This window comes from Thunnus thynnus, chromosome 5, assembly GCF_963924715.1.
Source record: "Thunnus thynnus chromosome 5, fThuThy2.1, whole genome shotgun sequence".
In the NCBI taxonomy this organism is placed as follows: domain Eukaryota; kingdom Metazoa; phylum Chordata; class Actinopteri; order Scombriformes; family Scombridae; genus Thunnus; species Thunnus thynnus.
The window spans coordinates 7,673,563-7,698,659 of NC_089521.1; the positions used below are offsets into that span (position 1 = coordinate 7,673,563).

The following is a 25,097-nucleotide window of genomic DNA, read 5'->3' on the forward strand; positions in this document are numbered from 1 at the left end:
TAGTGTCAAAATTCCCAAAGCATTGTGGTTGGCTCAGAGCAGTTTCTGTGAGACTCCAAGGAGAGGAGGAATAAAGGGAAAGCAGTGAAGGAGCGATGCTGGTGCAGACATCAGGCACCAGCAGGAGGCTGGCAGCACTGTTCTCCCCTCTAATTTAAGAGAGTAAGAGAGTAATTACACACCAATTTTACCTCCACCTCCTCCCCTGCCTACTGCGACTCCTCCCAGTCTCCCTCCTCCTCCTGCCCCCATCCACCTCAACCCATCACTGCCCTCATGATATCTTCTCCTTACCCACTCTGCACCTTCCTTCTTCATCCATTCTTTGCATTTGAGCTGTACTCGAGAAGTGAACCTGCTCGAAATTAATGAAACACCAAAATCATCCCTGGTACATTTAGCATGAACATTATCAACTGTTGGATCTGGCTGTTAAACTGAAATAAATTAAAATTAAACATTTAATGATAGCTAATGAACAGCACAGTGAAATTCATATATGTGTTTTTATGAAAAGGCTATTGCTGGAAGCTTGGCAACGTAGTCAATACTTGTTACTCACCCGTAACTTTCTAGCTAACTGAAACAAATGTAGTGCTAGCCAGCCACCATAGTCTGCTAAGCTAGCTAGCCAGCTAATTGGTCACTACCTGGAAAACAAGTTAACACAGTTTATTTAAGAGAATATTCTACTTCAACCCTTGCCTCACAATCATCTACAAACAGTAAACTGTAGAGCGGTTTATAAACAGGGTGGGGTTATATTAAATTGGTTGGTGCATCCATTTCCTTACTTTGCAATTTCTTATCAGGGACTATAATAAGTCATTACCATGTATGCTAGTGTTAGCAAGAGATACATCTACTGAGACCCATATGGCTCTTATTTTCTTGAATCTGGCCGCAAAAGGAAAAATAGTACCCAAAATTCAACTGCACTTTCACAAAAATATAGCCAATGTAGATGAGTTTGGTTTCTACATTATTATTATCATTGTATATATGTTCTTTTGGCAATCAACTTTTACATGGTTTGAATGGATTTTACAAAAAAATCCCAACCCAAAATCAACTTACTGGCTTTTTTGCTGAGCTTTCAATCACATCTTGTGGTCTTCCTCAGTGGATGGAGTTTGCCCAGGTGTCATGGAGTAGCTCAGTTGCCATCCTTTGAACCAAGCATGGAACTTCTAAAAACTTCTCTCATGGCAAATGGCAAATGAAGTCCTACTCCAGCTGCCAAGAAGAGTAAGAGATGCAGTTGAAAGCTTCACAAAAAAAGCTAATAAGTAGACATTCAATTAAGATTTGTTTTTGTTAAACCAATGTTTCCAAGGATACTCTCAGTTTTAATGGAGTTTAGTGGGTTGAACCAGATTGTGATTTGTAGATTTATGATGGCACAGCCAGATGTTTGCTACTGTACATTGTAGCTGCAAGAAAATCATTTGAAAAACACAACATAAACTGTGTTTGGATACGCTTGCTGAACACAACATTCACATGAAAAGATTATGAAACATGAAGCTGATGCTGTGTGGGCAAAACCACAAAGGTGTTGGCCCCGATGGAGAGAAATAAGAGAGAGTAAGAGGGAGACACGGAGAGAGAGGGGTGTGGGAGACGAGCTGTGATGGGTGGAACCAGCTTCTTTTCTATATGAGGCCTTCTAATGACAAGGCGCCTTGGAGTTTGGAGATATAAATACTTTTAAAACGTTGTTCCAAGGAAAACCTGGAAAGAGTCCACCCTCCCTTCTTAAAATGACAGGGTGGATGGAAAGGGTGTGTGTGTGTGTGTGTGTGTGTGTGTGTGTGTGTGTGTGTGTGTGTGTGTGTGTGTGTGTGTGTGTGTGTGTGACTTTATTCACACACTGGGTGGACAGTTTTACTGTTTAACTTGTTCTTTCTTCCACAATGTGCCACTGTGTCACAGATGTCCCCGTGTTAAACACCCATTAAACTCAGGCCATCCTCAGCTGTGCACTTGTAATTGTAATTTACATTCAAAATGTGTTGTCTTGCACTAATGACTTACTGTACTCTGAAACACATTTTGCTCATAATCCAAAATTCTGTTTTTGCTGACCAAATACTGACACAGATGTGTGCGTTCTGTTGACACAAGACCGGGGAAACTGCAGTAAATGGAGAAAATAACAAGAAGCAAATTTAGACACAGGAACCTTTTTAGTGAGGCATAAACCTTCTATTTGATGTGTATCTTTCATTGGTGTGACCAAACCTGCCTTGGCAAGCAAAATGTTCCCCTGTTTGTTTACTAGTTGTTGTTTTTTTTTACCAGATTCATAGACTCACATTATTTTTTTCCAATGACTCCAACCATTGGCTCATACCTTCTCCCTTCACCTGAACCAACTGTTGTACAGTGCTGTTTAGTCAGTGTTAACCTCACAGTTCAGATTTAGGGGGAAAACCTGCAGATACAGAAATATTTCTGTACTTGTTGTGTAAACACAGCTCTGTTACAATGTGTTAGTGTTATATTTATTTATATAACAGCATTTAACCCTGGTTTTAAATGCGGTCAGCATCTGGATATGACATTAGGAAAAAGTGACATGACAGGTGATGTTCCTCCATACAGAAAACCAAAAGAACTTCATAACTGCAGCAGCCATTCTGTTTCTTTTCCAGGTGAAATGTCAGCCCATCATCATCATCGTATTTTATAGATTCTTTCCAGCAGTACCTGTAACATTTCCACTCACAGCAACAGTTTTTCTACCCATGGCAATGAGAATACTATCTGTGCTGATGGCTGTCTTGTGCTCTAATAGAGTTGTGAAGCAGAAGGAGTTATTTCAGGCATCCAGAGGAAGGGAGAGTCCTGCTCATTTTCTGCATAGACAAGGTAGGTGACATCCAAGTTTTGGGTGGGCATCCAAGATGACTGAGTCCATCAACACTATCAGATTATTTGTGGCTAAGCAGCAAACCAGTAAAGCAGAGAAGCATAATTTCTCAGAACCGCAATTCCCATCGCCAGCTTCAAATAACATGTCTACTCATGATATTGGTATTTTCACTTGATCACCTGACCTCTGCCTACAAGGTTCCTACAGAGTCTGTCCCCCTCCCATGATGTTCCTATAGCCTACAGGATATTTTTTACCCGTTGTAATGGAGTTCCACCTGACTTAATGTCTCCTCTTTCAACCCAATGGTAAATCTGACTAGTTGCAGAGATGTATGTACCTGCTTTGATGATGTGTCTATAGTGTTAATGTCCCTGCTCTTGTTGAGAGCAGCTCTTCCTATGGTGATAGCATTTCCACCTGTGGTGGCGACACTGCTTCCTGTGGTTTGATATTTCTACCCACCGCTATGGCCTCTCTCTGCAGTAAAGGGCAGAAATGTACCATTAAAATGAATCTACTAGAGAAGAGGCGGAGAAAATTCGTTAGTGGATCCCTGGTACATTTATCATATCAAATGTTTTCTTTATTTTGTTTTGCTTTTGTTTTTTGCCCTTCTTAATGTCGATGCTTAGTGGTTTACATTAAGCTGCTGTCCTCTGATGACGTGTACAAGTTGCAAATAGAAACCTATATGGAGCTATTTTATCCCAGCACTTGATAACTCTCTATTTGGATGGAGGGGAAGGGTTCAATTTAGTAATCTCACGTGGAAAAAAATGTTGAAGTACAAATCCTGACAGCTTTAGCCATTAGCATAACATCTAGTCACAAAGCATCCCAGAAGTTCTGTATTCATCTTTGAGTAACCAGTTTTACACAATTTTGTGACTCAAAAGGCAACTCTTTAATGTAATGGTAACTATAGTACACAAAATACACCATGTAAAAAAAGACCATTTTAGAGCAGTTAGAAAGACATATTTCTTTAAATCACGACACGGAGCAATGTTGGCGGGACGCTGGGTCCCCTCAACAACTACAAAGAACTACAAAGAAACAACGATACGATACGACATGACAGAACTTTATTGACGGCTTACGCTGAAATTCATTTTGTATCCTTAGGTACTTACGTTTGAGAGGTTGACACACAGATTAAACGTACAGTTACACCAGAGGAGGCTCGTCCATAGAATAAGAAAAGCCTAAATAAGAACATTACAATATTATAACAACTTTATCACAATGGACTGGCTCCATCCGAAGGGTCTGGGGACAGCCCAAGGCAATGACACTGTAAGAGAGAGATACCCATTGTACAATATAATGTACAGCATATTCGTATATTTTCATTATGCTCAACTCCTCGACTTACTCCTCTCTCTCTTATCTTTCTCCTTTTTTATAATTGTAAATATTTAATTTGTACTTTATTGGAACTTGAGCTCAAAGAAGCCAAATTTCACTGCCCTCAATGTTGCCACCCACTGTGTTGCTGTGCATATGACAATAAAGCTCCTGAATCTTGAATCATTAGAAGGATTATGTTTTTTAAAAAATGACAAAGAAGGTGGGTCCTGCCAGCCCTCACCGACTGCACTGAACCCGTGCAAAACGCATATTGGAATTATTATTAGTGCTGATGATACTATATGCATATGTGTGTATGGGCACATATACATACAGTACATATCTATATTCTCTTTACGACTTGTTTTTTTTCTGTCCTCACACATTCACAGATTCCCTTGGTCACACTGACATATATCTGAATACAAAATACAATCAGATTACACTTTGTGTGTTTCAAACATATACTAACACAAAATGTCGATACGTAGTTCTCCAATTAAAATAAACCAAAACTCTATACCAACTCATAACCTCTGTTAAGTTTTACTGGTATTGCTATTGTTATTCTTATAATATTGTTGTTTTGTTATTTCAAATTTAAACTGAAGACCTACCTGTTTGCCATCGCTTTTAATTAAATTGCGTAATGCACTGTAATGTACATGGTCCAATCTACAATTTTATATACCTGCACAACTGATTACAAAACAACTTTCATTTTTTGCAGTTTTTTTTTCAAATTATTATTATTTTTACAATCAATAGTTTTCTGCAATTATGTAAGTTGTATTTTCTATGCAGCAGTACTCCTTTAAAAACAACTGAGGTATTTGTATGTAAAATATGGAAGCCTGGCATTAGATGGGGCCTTATAGCGTATTAAATGAGTAGCTTTCTAAAAGAGCTAGCTGGGCTTTCTGCCCACCAGAGAGACCCAGACCGACTCCCACTGCAGTAAGCTAACCACATGCTGAGTACTACTGTATAGTGTGTGTATGTATGTGTATTTCTATGTGTGGTCTGCCTGGTGTGTGTGTAAGCGTGTGTTTCTCAAACTGAAGCTAAGCTGTTTCAGTGTGTGACAGTGCAGCTGGATCAGCCTCAGTGTTTTATATAGAGCAGGACAGGGCAGAACAGACAGGCTTTTCCTCTCCACAAAATATAATCCCTGTGCTCCTGTTGATGACAGAACACAGAGCTTTGTCCCTCTGCTACTACACACAGAAGACATGAGTACATCAGCACATGGTATGTACACAAAATAGGATAGTATTAGTGCATGTGAGCACTATTGTATTTAAGTGTATCAGAGGTATACAATATGGGCCATCAGCAGTAGCTCATATATCCAAATCTAAACATTTCCAACTAAATTATTCTCAGTGAAATATCACAATAGAGTATATGTGGAGGCGTTCATCTTGTGCATCTACAAGCCAGAAGCTAAAGAAACCTATTCTCTCGTCCACTGAAGCTTGACAAGAACAAGTGTAGCTAATGTCAGCCACTTTCACAACTCTACTCATAAGACAAGACCATACCTGCCAACACTCACAATTTTCACGGGAGTCTACCTATTTTTAACCCTTTCTCCTGCTGTGCTCCTTTTCGTTATCACAACCTGTTTCTGGCAGCGTACAGCATGTGTGCGCAGCTGCTCTCTGGGCAGGCAGTCCTTCATCCTGTCCTCTGTCCTCTGCTGCTGATGTGATTCACTGCCTGCAGGTACCGCTGATAGAGAGAGGAGGTAATGGTTTGTCTCAGCCAGTAACAAAATTTACAAGAATTTGCCAAATGTTAAGATACGTGACAAATTCAGATAAACAATTAGGCTACATACAGACAGCTTTTGTTGTGATGCACTGTGGTTGTGTAAAACTTATCGGCGGTGAATGGGACCACATCGCTTTTCTACATGTTTATGCTTGTTGAACAGATGGTTTGATAAAGTACTTATTAGCTTTCTACTCACAAAGGTTTTGTTGCACTTACAGTAACAAGTGTATCGTCACCTTCAGTAAACGTTGTAAAACATTGTAAAACAAAATGTTTTAAAACAAATAAATATGTTTATTTGTTAAAGCCGAGACCGTGAAGACCAGAGTGACAGTGACGCAACTGAGAGAGGAAAGTAATCCAGGAGGGGAAAGCACCCAAAGTGCAGCCTGGTCGCCAGAATAAAATGTTGGCATTGTACATTTCTGCAAACCACAGAAACATTGAATATCTACGTTTCAACACGTGTAATACGTAGCACATTAACATTTCAACAAAACATATCATTTCAAAATGTCAACAAAACATATCATTTCAGCCTTTCTACAAAATGTATCATCTTAACATTTCTAAAGTGACATATTTCACATGTGATCTATATGAACTGACTTTCTTAACTGCCAGCCATTGCTTAATAATCAAATGGACACTTGACTTTTATTAGTTGCTTGCTTTGACATAACCACTGTGGTTATAAAGTAGGTAGTCAGGGGATTTTGTCAAGTTCTATGTTGCATTAGATTTAATTAGCGCAGGTGTTTTGCCGTTAGGCCACATGCGACTGGTTTTCTCTTAGCAAGATTAGCTACAATAGCCGGTCTTACTGAAGCTCCATGGGCTCCTTGGGAAAGCTGATATTTACTAAAGATAACATCCAAAACAGCTTCAAGTAGTGTTCTAAGGTAGCGTACACCTTGTACTGTCTATTAAGCCTTGTGCTTCATAATGCTGAAACAGCAGCAACCGACTACGGCGGGAGAAAAGTGTCTAATGGCACCACAGGCCCCGCCGGTGTGTCTTCTTTTCTTAGATCAGCCAAGATCGGCCCCATTGTCACTGATACCCGATCCAGCTATTTGAGTCAGTATCAGACCCGATATCTGATATCAGTATCGGATCGGTGCATCCCTATCTGTGACACATACAGTACCATATAACCACAGCATCCCGTGTTTGATACCGGCCAGGGACCTTTGTTGCATGTCAAACCCCTCTTTCTTTATCCTTCGTTTCCTGTCTGTATCTCAACCAGAGTAAAAGTCACTGGAATACAAGTGTGATGCTGAAGCAAAATTTCAAAGCCATATTTTTGCTAGAAGAAAAGATGTGACCTGAACCCCCTGATAGGCGGAGTGTATCATTGACACACTCAGTTGGAAAACCCATTTTGAAAATCTTTGCTACAGGCTACATTAGTGGATTAATTTTTAATGTTAGCTGTGGGTTTATTATGTTGAACAAAGGTCTCCACTAGTCTTTTATCATGTAAAAAGCGTATAGGGACAAGGGATCTGACTTATCTGCTAAATCATTATAGGCACTCATTCATGCCTATAGCAGATTCATTCATTCATTCAATCTTTATTTAAACTCAGAAAGAACACAATGACAACAAAACCCCTCTAATGTATCAACATTAAACGTACAAAATGACAAAAAAAACACTAACATTGACCTGCTTAACACCAAGAAGTAATGTGATAATAGGTTTGTGCAGTGATGTGTTTTCATTGTCACAGATGAGTGTATCTGTGGTTACAGGGCGCTTTGTGGGCATATCAGTGTGTACAATCTTTTATTATGTAATTTACTGAGAATGTGTAGGATATTTTTGTCCATTTGTTTGCAGGCTACTCCATCAACCTTTGTGTAGTTTTGGACAGGAAGGCTGCAAGGCTACATAAAATAGTGTTGTATATCACATTGTACTATATGTTGTAGATTAAAGTGGCCATCATTATCGTTGTACTATATCTTGTTGAATTGTACGGTATCACGTTGTATCATATTGTATCGTACATCATATTTTATCATATCATATAGTGTTGTATATTATTATTTTGTATTGTAGCATAGCGTACTGTGTTATATAGTATTGTGTAGTATGGTATTGTATAGTGTCATATCATACAGTATCATATTGTATAGTATAGCATCATATCCTATCGTTTTGTATAGTATCATATCATTTCATATCCCCCCCCCCCGGCCAAAAACATATTTTTTTAATGCCAATGATAACACCAAATATCCATTGATCCAGAAATCAATAGCTTTTGGGAGCCTCTGTGCAGCGCTGTTCTGAAATGTGAGTTAACCTCAGTGTCGTTGCCTAGGAAATTCTTGGTAGCATAGCTCCTTTTAAGGAATAGGGCAGTGCATAATATGTGTGCACAGTGGGTGAGTGAGTGGTTGAGTTAGAGAGCAAGCAGCAGAAAAGTGACGGTGAATGCGAGCAGAGCAGAGGAAAAGGTTAAGAGTAAGTTGTCAGTCTTGCAGTAAATGTACAGTACAGGCTTCAGTGTGTCAGTTAATAAATGCTGCAGCTTCTCAAGACCAAGAAAAGTCATGTCTGTTGTTTCAAGTGTTGGAAAAGTGAAGGAGGTTTGCTCCAAAGTTAGCAACAATGGGTTAGCCTAACCTGATGACGCTAAACAGAGAAATAAAGAACAGAGAAATGTGTGGCTGCTGAGTCTCCCGATTTTTACTCATCGCATCCCACCCTCCCCATATCTGTTTCAACACCATGGACAATATTTCTATATTAATATATATTAATATTTTAATATATTTAGAGTACAAAACTTTTGATTCTGTCGCCAGTAAAGAAAAGAAAAAAGAGAGCAAGGAAACAGAACAGAAAAAAGCAAGAGAGGTTAAAGGACACAAATAGCTGGCAGAGAAGACAGAGAAAGTGACAAAATTGAAAAAGACAGACATGAAATAAATACTAAAGGGAACATGGTATGGGCTATGGCAGTGTTTAAAGACTGGTCAATCGAAAAGAAAATGTCAACAGACTTTGACTGTTACGGGGCAGAAAACCTCAATCAGGTGCTGCGGTCATTTTACACATCTGTTCAAAATTCCAACGGTAAAACTTACTCCATTGCCAGTTACATAGCAATTAGGGCTAGGATATGTTGACACTTCTCAAAATTTGACATAATGAATTGTGCTACCTTCAAATCCAGCAACAGAGTATTTAAATCTGTAATTAAAAGCCTTCGCAAAAACAGGAAATACATCATCCAGCACAACCCCCCCCCCATCTCAGCTACAGTTTTGCTGCTCCTCAGGTGTTCAGAGGTGCTGTTTCCAAACACAGTTAATGGACTGGTCCAAAAAGAGTGGCTCGAGGTACAGCTGCATCTGGCAAGATGAGGCATAGAAGGCAATCGAGACTTAACGAGACTCTTTCATTTTGAAACAGGATGAGAATGGCAATGAGTACATTTCTCTTGCCCACAGCGCTGAGACCAAGAACCACAAAGATGCCAAAGATCCATGTAAAGAAAATTACAGGGGGCGCATCTTTACTGAGCTTGCCCATCTAAACTGCCCTGTTGCCAGTTTTAAAAAGTATTTATCTCTTTGCCCTCCTGACACTAAAGTGTCTACCTTCACCCACTGAAAAAAGACCAACAGACAAGCAGTGTGGTACTCTCATGAGCCCATGGGGTACAATTTCCTTGGGTAAATGTTACCCACAGCTTGAGGAGCACAGCTGTTCAGCTCTTCTCTCAGGCTGGTCTTGAGTAGTAGCAGTAGTGATATTAGTAATATTGTTACCAGTTGTAACATTAGTAACAATTGTGTTTCCAGGTGTGTCAACTGCACAGCCCTGGCAAGAAGGAAAGATAGAGATGAATGAGGACAGAAACGTCAACATCAATATTCCCAAAGTAATCCCATTCACCTTGTCTCACTTCACCATCAATGGAAATGTTCAGGTTAACCTGAATTACAATGCTAAGTAGGCTAGTCTTAAGAAAGCCATAGAGTTTACATTGCCATGGATGCAGTTCCAACCATAGAATCTAACAGACTATTGTTTTAGCAGAAGCAAAAAAAATCATTTTTAAATCAATAAAATCATTTTTAAATCAATATTTTGTGTGACATTATTGATTTCTTTTGTAAGTAGCCATGTAATAATGAATGATGATATACAGCAAACAGTTCATTATTGCGAAATAAACCTCTTCAGGGTGATTATTTCGCAATAATCACTTGCTCACTGTACATTATCCCTCACGTATAGTATAGCATAGTATAGTAAAGTATAGTATAGTGTCATATTGTATATCATCATTTAAATAAAGTGATCAAAATTGGAGACAAGGTATCTTCTGTATCTCTGTGTAAAAATAACAGACCCATATAGTATGATGACATATTGTACACAACCTATCAGGTGAAGAGGATTTAGGCAGAAGACTAACCATATACTAGTATAAACTATACTAAATATAAAGTTTACAATCCAAATTACTTTCAGACCACACAGCCTCCTCTGCCAAAGGCTTTTCAAACAGCTGAGGGTCAGTTATGTGTGATAAGCTGAAGCAGGCAGAAGAGTGAAAGCGCTTGGGGAGTGGATTGGCTCAAAGCCTCTTTAATCTCATAATCTTTAATAGAGTAGCTCTTGTCAGCTGGTTTTGGCCCAGGAGGCAAACTCCACGCTGCCCCTGCTCCTCTGTTCCTGCCTCTTAGCATCACAACAACATGCACAGACACAGTGACAGCAACACACACACATTTATACTTTACACATACTGATGCTAGAGGCTGATACACTGAGACAAATACCAGCTAACGAACTCCAGTTGCATACCAGATCTAAAATAAAAAGTGTTTTGCTTAATTGAATCATTTAAGCAGCTAATAGAGATAACATGTTTTCTGTCATTTCTTATTTGTCTCATTACTGCTAATCATTGGATCTGGTTTCTAATGAGAAAGTAGTTAAACATCCATCCACATCTGCCCGTCCTATCATCCAATCACAGTCATCCTTCAGTCCTGTTTAATGTCTGCAGCTCCCTTAGGGTCAGCGCCGTATCATTCATCTCTCTGACGAGGACTTCCATCAGCCAATGGCTGGAGGCTGCTCCACAGATTACCACAGAGGCATTATTCATTCATAGACTAGTTTGTCTCCCACTGAGGTGGAGAACAAAGAGTGCATATGAGTTCTCTGTTAGGAGGAGAAGAAGTTCTGGTGATATGAAACTGGTGCATTTTTTGTTGTTTTTGTCATCCTTTTTGGTTCATTCATTATTTCTACTGAGTTTCATGTTCATGATAGATTGAGGTGATAAACCACATCTGACTGAAAAGAATCCTGTCATACTATCAGAGCAGCAAAATTCACAATTTCAGTTTTTTCAGTTTTGATTTTCTTGTCATAGGCTCCATAAAAAAGCAATTTAAAGTCCTGAAAAAATCCCTTACCTCCCATCAAATAAGTGTGCCTTTGTTTCCTGACAGTACAGTCAGACTGAACGCACCGAGTCAGGTGAGTCTGCTTCTGTGTTCCATTGCTAGGAGGGACAAAAAGTCTCTGCACAGAACACGATGGGATTACAGGAGGTAAGGAATAGGTTGGTGTAAAGCAGGCAAAATTCAAATCAGGGTTGACTATGCCACTAAAGTCTGATCAGAGTGTGATCAGAGCATTTTCCATTAAGCATAATGGCTGACAGCAGGCTTCGCACAAACTTCTACAACAATTTCACCAACTTTGTTCAGTTTCTCACTTCTGGAGACAGCAACAAACAGGGTTCTAGTAATGAAATATTTATACCAGATTTGAAACTGCATGTTCTGTACATACTGTGCCAACCCTTTAATAAGCATGGAACACACAGGACTGAAATTAGCCTCCTAACTTTCATAGGCCAGTTATTCTCAGTAACGTTTGGGGCTGCTTCATTCATCAGCATGCTACATACCAATATTAATATTAATCTAAAACCTCCACATACAAAGAAGCACCTTTTATATTTTTGCCACTTCTGAGCTTATTCTTTAAGTCAGTATCAAGTGTTATACATCATATGATTCAGGGGTACCTGCCCTTTCTTTCTGGTGCAGTACTATATTTGACCCCCCCCCCCCCCCCCCCTCAAGCTTCTGCTCCCATATCAAGTGATTGCACGCACTGTAACTCGGCCCTGAAGGTCGTTTTCCATCAGGGCCGAAAGCTGAAAATCTCACGGTTCAGACCAAAAAAAGACTTGTCAATATCATAAACTGTTCTAAAAGGTTTTTAATGTTTTGTAGAACATGGTCTAGCATGGTCTAGGTCTCTCTTCTGGAAACCTGGTTTCACATTTTTGGAAAAGACATTACTGCCTGCCCCCAGCATCAGCACAATTCCTTTGTTTATAACCTCTTCTTGTCCAAATCTGTTGTAGGAGTGGACTTACCAAGTGCACCTTTCAGAGAGGGATGTCCTCAATATTGCTCCAATATTGTTTTATATACATTTAGTTAGTTAGTGTGCCTAGCTCACATGGACTTACAAGACACCAAAAAACAGCTGCAGTGGTGAAACATTTGTTAAACATAAACAAGAAGAAAACATCTTACATTACATTGTAAACAAAGAACTTTGTCTTCTGTACCTGCTCCACAAATAAAAATCAGCCCCACCAAAGGTTTCCTTCCTGAAATACAGCTCAAGTTTTTTAGAATTATTCATCAGAAATTAAGGACATTTTACTGAATAGTATAGCTCTAAAATCATTACATAATGAGCAATAAAACATGAAATGGACTTCATCTTCAGTCTCACCAACATCACACAGCAAACAGAGTCTTTTCTCCTCAAGGAGACCAGTAAACCTGCCTGTTTCTATAGCTAATGGTAACTTACCTGAACAAAACTGTGCACACAGAGATCTTTGACTTTTGGACAAATACTGCTTCACATAAGGCTCCACACTACAAAAAATACTCTGTCTAATGACTCAGGAAAAGCTCTGAAGTCACACATGTATTAGCTGATTGGTCTCATTGTTCTCACAATGACTATGTAATATTGTTGTGGAAATGTAAAGATGAATTTAGAGAGAGCAAGTTGTTTTTCAGAGTTTTATTACAATAACCCGTTCACATTTGCAAATGCAGAGCCCCCAGTTTGCTAGGATGAAGAGATACTATATGAAGATCAGTATCAATATTTCTACGTACAGCTGCGTATGTCACAATCATCCCATATTTGTCACCGTAACAGGTATTTTTAATTAATTCACTGTATCTCTAAGGAGTTTCTTTCTGTCTCTGCTGAGAATTAAGAGTAGAAGGCTGAACCCTTATCTGTCTTTCCTCCCTGGACTTTCCCTCTCTGCTTCTGTCTAATGTGCAGTAGAGTTACCGTGACCGAGTCCCGCAGCTCATCTTTAATGCTACCTGTTGGGAACATTTTGACATGGGAAGCAGAAAGCAAAAAGTCTTGTGCTTTTGACTATAAGGCAGTACAACATAATCTTAAGACAATAATATAAGGGCATCAAATCTCATTTCAAACATCCAATCATATTCATACATGTGAACAGCGTGGACATTATAACACTTCTCACTATTATTCTGCTGATAGGCTCATTGCAACTCTGTTTGTCATAGCTCCCTCCACCACCCCAAAGACCGATTGTTGATTTAAAATTGAGAGTTCATGTATGTTTGTTAAGGAGGTATTAGTTCTGCCAGCAGAGTCCTCATCTCTGCTCAGATTCTTTTTGAGCTCCCTTAAACTGCAGAGCCTTTTCCACCAGATCTGTCAGTTCTTTGACGTTGAGTGTCTCTGACTAAAATATACTTTATACATTTTACAATTTCATATAAATAACTTTTTATTCCCAGCATCTTGAGGGCCCATCTAATTCCAACCAAGATTTCATACAATATGATTATTTGAGAGCATTTTTCTGACAAGGATAAAGGCATATAACATTTAATTTTGACAAAAAATACAATACATTACATTTACAGAGAGATTTGCAAAATGTGTTTAATGTATTTACAGGTAATTTCATTTTCAATAAAGTAATAAAATTTGCTTTTTTTTCTTTTTTTAGGTATTTTTGTGTTTGATGTTTGTTTTAGACAAAAATGATTCATAAGTGGTGGCTGATTTTAACAGAACTAGTATTGTTCATTTTTTCATTTTCATTCATGCTTTCATTCATTCATTCACTTGTTATGTGGAGTAATCCATTCAGTCATTTATTTTCTGATCACTCTACTTAAAATATGCTACACACACCAGTTTTGTATTTTTAAGCTCTATATAAATAAAGGTGACTTTATTTAGTAATTTAGTCCTTCATTCATGTCCCCTTACCTCTGCAGGTTGGTGTGTGTGTGTGTGTAGTTGAGGCTGCATGTATGGAGGATCAGTGGTCTCATTAGGGGGAGCAGCTGGGCACCAACAGCAGCTTTGTGGACTAAATGACTGCTTGGAGAGATAAGAGCACATCAGGTAGACATCTCAACAAAGTTCTCTGTAACAACAGCTCAGGTTCTCCTGCATAAAAACACACTGCTCTTCTTTACGACAGAGAGCTGATGGAAGTCCGAACTTCCAAAGTCCAAACTGCCCTCCACACTGGGTCTTCTAACACAGTTGTACCAGGTGTTTGGAGAGAGCTGTGTAGCTCAGATATTCTTCATCTTGCAGTTGAAACAGCAAAGAAATCAAGGTCAGAGGGAAGGAAAGCATAAAGAAGAGAGTGTGTGTGTGTGTGTGTGTGTGTGTGTCTGTGAGAGATGATGATGGGAATAAAGGATGCAGGGGAGTTGGCACTACCAGTAATGAGAAGTGAATTGATATAGACAATACAGTAAGTGTAGTGTAGGCTCCAGACAGCTTGCTACATCAAATAGTATCAGATGAGATGAGACAACAAGAGAATGCGTGTGTGTATGCGTGATATTCATGAGCATGTCTTTGTGTTTGTGTCTAGCAGGGATGTCATGGAGGTGGAGATGAACACAGAATGAACACAAAGGCCTAATGATAATCTCAAAATGACTGGCAGAGCTTACCAGACAAGGCGTTTATTAAAATAGTAGTGGCTGTGTAATTTGATATTGGCTGTGAAAGTCTGCAGGATATGAGTCAAAGTCCAGACGGATGGTAATCTGCCATTATGCTATAGCATAGATGGAGGTAAATGTGTGCTGTTGTGGCTCACAGTGTTGGTTCACACTGCACAAGACAACATCAACAAATGACAGGACAGGAAGCCAATTTGTGTCTTTTAAAGCATCTGAACTTTTCATTTTCATCTACTGTCATCAGCCACCTTTACTTTCTTGGTTTTCTACCAGCGTGATTTCATGTCATTAACAGTAGTTCTACAGTACTTAGAGCCTGCTCTGAGAAGCAAGGCTACTGAGTTACCTGAAACAGCTTTCTGAAGAGATGGCACTCAGATTTAGTGCAAGGAGCATGCGGCTGAGTCCTTCACTCATTCTAACTTTGTTTATTGTGACACAAAACAACATCTTATAAGGTATTTCTGGAGAAGTATTGGATGCACCATTTTACTGGCAACTCAAAGAGTCAGAAATTTGACTTGTCACACGTGGATGCAGGCCAATAGAAACATTGGCATCTCACGATTTTATAGCCATTATTGTGAAACTAATACGTTTTGCGCTATGGACCAACGTAGCTATTGCACATTTTAATGTGAGAGTGGGTTGGTTTTCCAACAGGTCTATTATTTATTCTTAACTCCCTATTGTTGGACCAAAATTTTGGTACTTCTAGCCACAGCAGTCATTCAATTAGGTTGAAAAGACATTCCTGCCTCTCACCTTGGCAGAGAAATGTCAGCAGTGCTCATAGTTTGGGAGTGTAAATGTTAAATGTTGGTATAAATGTTTCCAACAGTTCATTCCAATACTTCAGGCATTTAATCAACCCTCTGATTTACAATGATGTACCTCTCCATCTCTGCTGCAGCCAGTATGTTCATTTTTATTTCAGCGTCTGCAGCACTGGGTTGTAAGTCAAAGAATTTGTGATGGAGGGATTTTCCCTCTGTCTTTAGACTTATGACAAGCTAACCCCTCCACTCAACCCACCACAACACACACACAAAGAGATGCACTCCTTAGGCAACAAAATTTTACTCCCTCATCGTGATTCTATGCTGCACCTCCTCTGATGATCAATCAGAGAGTAACAGGGCTGTTTTCTGTGCCTTCAATATGATCTAGTCAGCAAATATGTGCTTGCCAACTTTGCCAGTGTTCTTTTTCTTTACACACACACAAACACACACGCACAAACACATAGCAAACCACCACCTCGCCTTGGCAGGAGCAGGAATTACTGTCATGGTTAATGGGCTCACAGGACAAGAGGCTGCTTTTGAACCACTTTGTATAATTCATCTGGATGCCTGTAAGAGGAGTTCATCATCATTCTGGATGTGTGTGTGTGTGTGTGTGTGTGTGTGTGTGTGTGCGCGTGCAGAGCAGCCTCCTCAAAGTGCGTTTGCATTTGACAAACCATCAAAAAAGCACCTAAAAGCACTTCACAGTGCTTCCTGAGTTGGTGCGCAACACAAACATAGCCACAAAATGCTGTTCTCAGCCCGCTGTCATGCTGGGTGGTGGATTCACAAATTAACAAGAAGCCTTCATTTGACTCACAGCCAGATCAGTCGTTTCATAGTAAAGAACTTCCTGTTATATAATAACTGGTCCCACTTACTAGTCAGGGCTGAGCAGGAGTGGACAGGTGGCTGGTGTTTAACTCCCATCTCCCAACAAATAAAAGTAGCATTCCCAGTCATCACACTGCACACAGTCTGACATTTACAAATCTCCCCCTCCCCCGCAAATTATGTGGAATTCTCTAGTACACACCAGGTTGATGCTGAATCACCCAGCATGCATCACTGCCATGTCATTCAGGTCACACTCAGCCCGTTTTGTCTTCATGAAAAACAGGTTACTAATTGGTCATGTCTCGTTTTAGCAGTAGCTAGAACTACATCTGCAACTTCATGCTTTGACAGCTGCAAATGTTCCTGAACATACCCAGATGTCCTGATGAGGGACACACCACACTCATGTTTTATACCCAAGGACACTATCTGGAGGAGGGTGGGGGGAAAAATTAACATGTAATTATATTGATAGTACTTTTGTATTTAAGACAACACCAATTTTCCACATGAATGTCAGTTTACTAGTCAGTCAGCATGTGAAAACATTGTACAATGGCATGTCTCTGGAGGAGCTTTTGTCCTGTCTGAGAAAATAACCATGATGATATCATGGTGATGTCATCAGGGTTATCATGGTTTGGGATTGGGGAATACACATTTATTACAAAAAGCCTGAGTTACAAACTGGGGGAGTCAAATTTGAAAGATGTTGGCATTTCCCAGGCAGGGAGGGCCTAATGGAAAGATGCAAGGTGCATTGTGGGAAATGGAGGATCAAGTGTTTTGGAAACTTGACCCATTCTGGAAGACCTGATATCCTCACCTAAAGTCAGGATATCTCAGCCTCTGTTACTCTGATTTTGACCGCTCTTTTTTTTTTAAATCTGTCTGAATGAGGTCGCCAAACTTTATGAAAGTGCGACACTAAATCACTGGACTTCTCCTTTAAATAACTGTAATTAATTGTATTAATATTCTTCTATTAATTTACTTTTCATCTCTAATTTCAGCTGGTTTGTGATCAGATTGTTCCTTTCATTTGTACTGGAAACAGAAAACATTACAAAGTGCCGGATCATCAAGGTTTGTTGGTCCCATCCTTTAATCTCAGAGAGTTTTCAGAATTTCCAGGATTTTCATTGACAAAGTAGATGCTGTTTTGAGGGATTATCCCCTCAGCCATTCACTGAAGCCAGGTGCTGCTCACATACTGCATGGCAAATCACCTTAAACACTATCTGACTCACAGATCACCCAACCACCATGATGTAAGCCCCCACAATCCTTTGTCCCAAATTCATTGTTACAACTCTCTTCTCCTGCCTCTCCACCTTCTCTTATCTGCCCTTATTTCTGTCTGCAGGGCCACTGAGGACTCCAGAGGCGACACTTAGAGCTTGCAGAGCAACAAATTCTCATGGCCTCAGTCCTCTGGACTCTATCTTACAAAATAAATTCTAACTCCATTCAGATGTTGTGCAGCCTGGTCAAACTAATGATGCAAATGACGCTCCGGTCTGAGTTTGGACCATTTAGGTTTAGAGGATGTAGATTTAAATATGTGGGTTACTGCAGAATCAGTCAGTCAGAACATTTTGATTAATGTTCACTCATTTCCATTGCTAGTCCTTGGAGAAAGGAATTATGCCACATTTATGTCACATTAGATTTAGCATAAATACAAGCTACTGAGTCCTCTTCATGGAATTTTCTACATCTAGTCATGAAATGAAAATTTGCTGTAGCCATATATCATTGAGGACAGCATAGTCATGTCCTCTGCATTGTGTGTTAGCATTAGTAAATTTTAACAACCTGAGGAGGAGTTTGCATTGTACAGCTACAAATTACACCTGATAGGCTTTGTAAGGTTGATTCTGCTTTCTTCAGGGTCAATATATTTAAAAATAAACTTAACATAAATTAATTTTTCAGTAAAAGGATAGAAGAAAATGTCATTTTGAGGATTTTAACATGGTAACACAGTATTTTCATATGTCATAGAACATGTCTGGAGGGGATATTTAATGTTGCAGGAACAAAATGTGCTTACACTGCATGATGTGAATGCACCAATCACCCAAAGGAGTTCAAACTTGCATCCTTCTGACATCAAAGTGGCTTTTTAAATCTTCTTGTATTCTTTTCATACTTTTTTTTGGCTAAATCTGAACACTATGGTGGTTTAGGGGCCATGGGAAATACCAAATATAGTTGAATAACCTAAAATTGTATTTGGAGCATGAATGGCTATTAAACTAATTAAATCATGAATTCAGTGCAAATGAGTCTTCTCTAAATTCTTCAGTACACAGTCCATTTGGTCATTATATCTAACCTAAAGCACTTTAATGTGCTTTAGGTTAGATACTTTAATGTGACTAAATGTTTTTGTGGCTTCTGAACTCTAAGGAAGGTGTTCACAAGGTGCACTTACAGGCAGTGAAGGCATCCGTGGGAGCATCAAGTGAGGTCTGATGCCAGTGAAGCCACTCCAGCTGCCTCTCAGTTTGGGAAGAAACCTGCAGTGTGTAGGAGGCTCACACATCCATTCTTACTGCCACTGGAGGGGAAAACAACATCATACAAAAGGCTTCTTTTGGCTTTTCCCTCCCTCTCTCTCATCCTTATCTGATATCTCATAGCTCATTTCAAAAGTGCTTTATTGGCATGAAATACACAAGATGTAATCGCCCGAGCACAACAAGATTCTCTTCACAAGGAATATTGCAGAATGAACAAAAATGATCCTACAAGATAAAGAGACACTTTCCAGCAGGGCTTCTCAATGATTTTCTGTTTCATTAGTCAATATTTATTTTGTTTTTTACTTCACCTAATACAATTCTCATGTTTTCTATAAAAACCCACATCTATCACAAAACTTACTGTGTTTAGTAATCCACTCATATAGGTTATAATGCCATTATTAAACATCTTATGCATCCAAAATGAGGTGTTTAAGTTTTATTTGTGTATTTTAGTTCAGGCTTTTAAACCACTGTATGTACATGTGCGCCTTATGGATGTGTTCTTTTTATAATTAAACAGCAGGATTTTGTAAGCTTGAGTATGCAGAGAACACTGTTTTAGTTGGCTTTCTTTACAAAAAAACAGACCTCTCAAAAAAGTAGTTTGACATTTTGGAAAATACGTTTTATTGCTTTCTTGGCAAAAGTTACATAAGAAGACTGATACCACTCTCAAGGTAGCAACAGCATCAGTTGACATCCATAACACACATTGTGTGTGTCAAGGTACATTATAGGGGTGAGTGTGGATTTTACAAGCAAATATTTTTTGCTGGGCACAGGTAGGCTATTGACCAGCAGGTGCTAATATTTGCAATCAGAAAAACACACTGCAGGTGTGACAACAGCCCAAGCAAAGACTCAATTTAAAATCTTAGAGATCAAGATAAACTCAAAGCACCTTCTCTCTCTCTCAGTGCCACACAGGCTACAAAACGTCCTGGCAGACCACCAATCTAAAAACACATCCACAACAAAAATCTGATTGTACTGCTATAATCCGATCCATCATGGTTAAGTGACCTGCATCGATCCATGACAGTGGCAGCCTAAAATGGATCAGAGTTCAGTAATGAATAAAATTGACTGCAGTGCAGCTCACACCAACATCACACACTCACACACAATCTTTAAACATCTGCCCCCTGATAAAAATACACATAAACCACTATCACAACTAGAACCCTGTTTCTTCATACAGTATTTTACTATAAAAATATCATTATACAATTAGTTCCAGCCAAGTAATTTGATTTTACAAGAGGCATACTCCATGAATGCTGATGTTCTTATAACCGTTAATTACATTAACAGTTGTTATCTAGCTTAGATTGTAACAAACTCCAACAGACAGCTTCTGGTATACCACTGTTCCCCTGGGATGTTACCCTGGATGTGCAAGGAGGCAAGGACACATGTCTTACACCAACCACAGCCTGAGAGTCACTGCCATACAGAAACTGTCTGATGCAGGACTCGAGGTGAGAGAGATCATGGCAGTGATTGGGCATAGGTAAGATGCTTTACAGAAACATACAGAGACTACGATTTGAATTGCGATTTATAATGAATCGCCGAACACAAAAAATATGCTGGTAAACAAAAAACTCGTTTGTCTTGCAGGTCTGAAAGCTCACTAAAAAGTTACTGGATACCATCCATGGTGAGCAGGAAATGATGGATCAACATACTGTCTGATCAAGCTGTAACCCTAACCCTCATCGGAATCACACATACTACCAAAGCATGTCAACAGATTTTATTTCACTAGTTGCACAATAAATGGAAACAGATAAACATATATACATACATATACATATATAGTACATGATACAAAGTAGCTGGCCTGCGTTAACATATAGACCTATACAAAGTAACAAGCTAGTGTACAGCAACAAGGTTTATGTGTTGCTTGGCAACAGTCCAGTCACTGAACTATTTGTGTTGGCGGAGCCAAATAAATGATTAAATAAACAAACAACTCATAATCTGTTGTTGTGCGTCCATTTGGTGCTGCTGTGTGGTCTTACATAGAAAGCAATGGGTGTGAATGTTGTGATGCATGTCATACGCTGCCAATGTGTGTTGTCCTTAAAGGGTCCTACTAGCACCGTTAAGCCTATACCGCCATATTTAAACACCATTGTCAGAAGTGTGATTCAAACCTATGCCTCTAGGGGAGACTGCAACCTGAACACAGCGCCTTAGACCGCTCGGCCATCCTGACTTATTTCAGATAAGTTCATCTTCTGAGCAAGTACTCTAGTTTTTTCCTAAAACAACAAGTTGAGGGCAAAATTGTGCTTACTGAAAACAAGTCAAGTAGTCTGTCCAAAAACAACCATGACACTGTCGACCAGTTGCAGGTGGTATACTGCACTTGCAGGCGATATACTGGGAGGCAGTGATTCTGACTTGCTGGCCTGTCTGTGCACGCTAGCTCAGGCTTTACTCAAGCTGTGACGTATAAGGACTTAAATTGGCCAAATACCTACAAATGCTCAAGCATTGGTGGTTCAGTGGTAGAATTCTTGCCTGCCACGCGGGGGCCAGTCGTGTATAGGTGGAACACAGTGACAGCAAATGAAATTGCACCATTATTCACGCTGTCCAAGGTGCTGAACTGCTTTCTCATGCAGCAGTTTCCACCTGACTATTTCAGACTGGACTTGGGTTCGAATCCCTGTCATGGCAAAGCCTGTCATACATTATGAAAGATAAATAGCTATTTAGAATCAATAAACATGAATGCTACTTTGTTGTGCACTTTTTCTTCAGTTTATCATTAGATTGTAGTGGCAGAAAGCCAAGTGGCAATGTTTATGGCTTTTTTAAGTAATCTAGTAATTTAAAAGAAAAACAAACATATAATTCCTCATGCAAATGAAGTCAAAGCTAGCACATAAAGACAAAAATAGTAAAGCAGAACAAAACTTAGCCTAGTGTGGCCTAGTGGCCCAGTAATATCAAGTACCTGACTTACATATGGCTATTAAATAATATTACAGTTTTCTTACTCAGTGTAACATGTTTAAATTATCATTCATTTATCAATAAGACATGTAGACATTGATGAATTAAATATTGTTTATTAGACACTCTTGACAACTATAACAGTCATAATATTGATCAAACACCAATAGAGCCAGTGGTGTTGGGTCATAAACAGACACACACAATTCAAATAAAAAATAAAATATATTATAGAGCTGCAATTAAAAATTATTTTCATTATCGATATATGTGTTGATTATTTTCTTGATGTTGATCACTATTTCCCAAAGCCCAAGATGATGTCTTCATATGTCTTGTTTTGTCCCAAACTAACTGTTCCCACATACTATAGAACTAAAGAAACCAGAAAATATTCAAATTTGAGTAGCTGAAATCAGAGAATTTAGATTTTTTTTTTTTAAATGACAAAACGATTAATCGATTATCAAAAAAGTTGGCTATTAATTTAATAGTTGGCAACTAAGTGATGAATCTTCTAATCATTGCAACTCTACTTGAATGGTTTGTTGAACTTATTGCCTTGTGTTAATGTATTTAGACACACTGCTGCCCTGATTTTGACTCTATTTTCTCACCCTCATTCTCCTCTCTCTCCAAGACAGTCCTCCTGACTGTGTTTATGTTCCAGCTGCTGAGGACTGTTGGACTGAGGGTGTTCTCCAGAAAATATTCACATTGGAGAGGCTGGAATAAGAAAATTTGGTCTTTTTTTCTTTGAAAAAAATGACTCCAAATGATTAATCAATTATCAAAATAGTTTAATATAAATTATTAATAGATTAATTTAATAGTCTACACCTAATCGATTAATCGAATAACTGTTGCAGCACTAATATATTAGAATATGAAACAGTTGCAGGTTCTGCTAGTCCTTTGACAGAGCAAAACTAACTTCTGAGGCACACAAATAATTGAAATGAGTGAGCCACCAGAGGGTCCAGCAAAGGTAACCAGATTAATTCTATATACAGAAAGACTTGAAATTGCAGAACTCGTGTTTTGAAAATAGAACACTTTCTCAATTTGACACATAAAAATAGCAGTCTCATAAAATACTAAATAGAAAAATGAGCATTTTAAAATAAGGATAAAATGAGCAAAAGATATTTACACACATGACAAAACACTCTCCCTCTCCCTGTCTCATTTTCCCTTTTCAACTTCCCATCTCTGTCTTTCCATCTCATAAAATTGAGACTCCTGGAACTCTTTCCAGGTCATCTCCTGCCCATGCCCTGATCTTTGTATATTGAAAAGACTTTTGCTGGACAGTAAATGTATTTCCCCATCACTCCAGGAAAGCTTGCATGAATATGACTGTTTGGGCCCTGCTTCAGTTCCATTTTACAGAATTGACACTTTCGACCTGTGTGCTACGATTCTGCCCTTTTTCTTTTCTGTTGTCCTCTCTCCTCCACATTCTTCTTTGTGGCATCCAGTTCCCGCTGAAAGAATTCTGTCCCTGCAAAATCTTTGAAGGGCATTTTAGGGTTTGTCAAACCTTCAGCACCATAAGTTTTAAAAATCTTATTGGAGCAGTAGAAGTATCTGACGGGACGTTGCTGGAAGAAGAAATGGATGGAGGAACCATTGTTCTCATATCTGGACTTTGGCTGGCCACAGGAAAGACACGTTTTTGTCTGTGGCCTCTTTTATCCTGGTTGTTGTTGTGGCTGTTGCTGCTGCTGCCTCTCCATGATGGTTTTGACAATCTTCTCAATGGAGTCTTGGTTTAGAGGTGTGGCCAGGGTCTGAGCAGGTGGAGGTGGGTTTACTGTGGCGATAGGTATGGTAACAACGGGCACTCTTGTTGTTTCACTCCCCACTGTCAGAGAGTGCCAGAGTTGCTGCCTGTCTTGGAGTTTTTCTGGGCTTGTGTTTAAAGAGGAGCTGGTGTTCATCAACTTGGCCAGGTGCTTTAAATGTTGTGCAATGTGTAATTTGGTTGTTGGGTGGAGCATGCTGTTTGGGTCTCTACAGGAGCTGTTAACAAGGGTAGCATAGTCCTGGTCCAAATGCTTGAGCATATCCTTCTGCCCACGGTGTTTGTTGAGCAGGTTGTCGATGGCCTTCTTCATTGGGGCTGGCCAGCGCTTGTGGTTTAACAAAAAGCAGAGGTAGTGGGTATGTAGTTTCTATAACAACAAAAGACAGAGTATAATAAGTCATTCTGGCCTGCATGAGTAAGAAAACTCAATTTACACACTTGTATGTGTGAAAACTCACTTTCTGGTCCGGCTGGCCGAGCGCTAGCAAGTCACCTTGGCCCCACTGTACTTATTTTTTTCCCCTGGCATTTTTTTCCCCATTACACACCATTTTGTCCACTAGAAAGTTATTGAAGAGAGGAAATGAAGTTCTCTGAGCTTACAAGCTTGCCAACTGTCAGTTAGCAAACTTGTTAGCTTCGCTCGAACACTAACGGCAAGATTAGTTCCTACAGTTTATTGAAAGGATGCATTTGTACCGCAGATTTAGTGAGGTCCTTCAGGTCTGGGATGAGGCCCTCTCTAAGAGGCTGAAGTCAGGGAACAAAAGTCTCTGTGCATAGTAAGCACAACAGATTATGTCATAGGCTGCAACGTGATTGGCTTGCTCCTGAAAATGGACACCGATACTTAACGCTAGGAATTTCTGGGTGGGTGGTAAATTCCCATGCATGTTCAGCTAGCATTGGGTGTTCAGTGGTAGAATTCTCGCCTGCCACGCGGGAGGCCCGGGTTCGATTCCCGGCCAATGCAGCAAGTTTTCACTGCACGTTGCATGACAGCAGGCCTTTTCTAGGAATAGGATTACCCCATCCTATGGGGGATAGCTGCAAATACTGCAACAATTCATTGAAGCCGT

At 39.4% G+C, this 25,097-nt stretch overlaps 1 non-coding gene across 1 annotated transcript; it reads left to right on the plus strand.

Annotated features, from left to right (window-relative positions):
• The first annotated feature begins 24,920 nt into the window (after window positions 1-24,920).
• On the plus strand, window positions 24,921-24,991 carry trnag-gcc (transfer RNA glycine (anticodon GCC)). Its single transcript has one exon. It is a non-coding gene; the product is annotated as a tRNA-Gly (tRNA).
• Window positions 24,992-25,097: the final 106 nt, after the last annotated feature.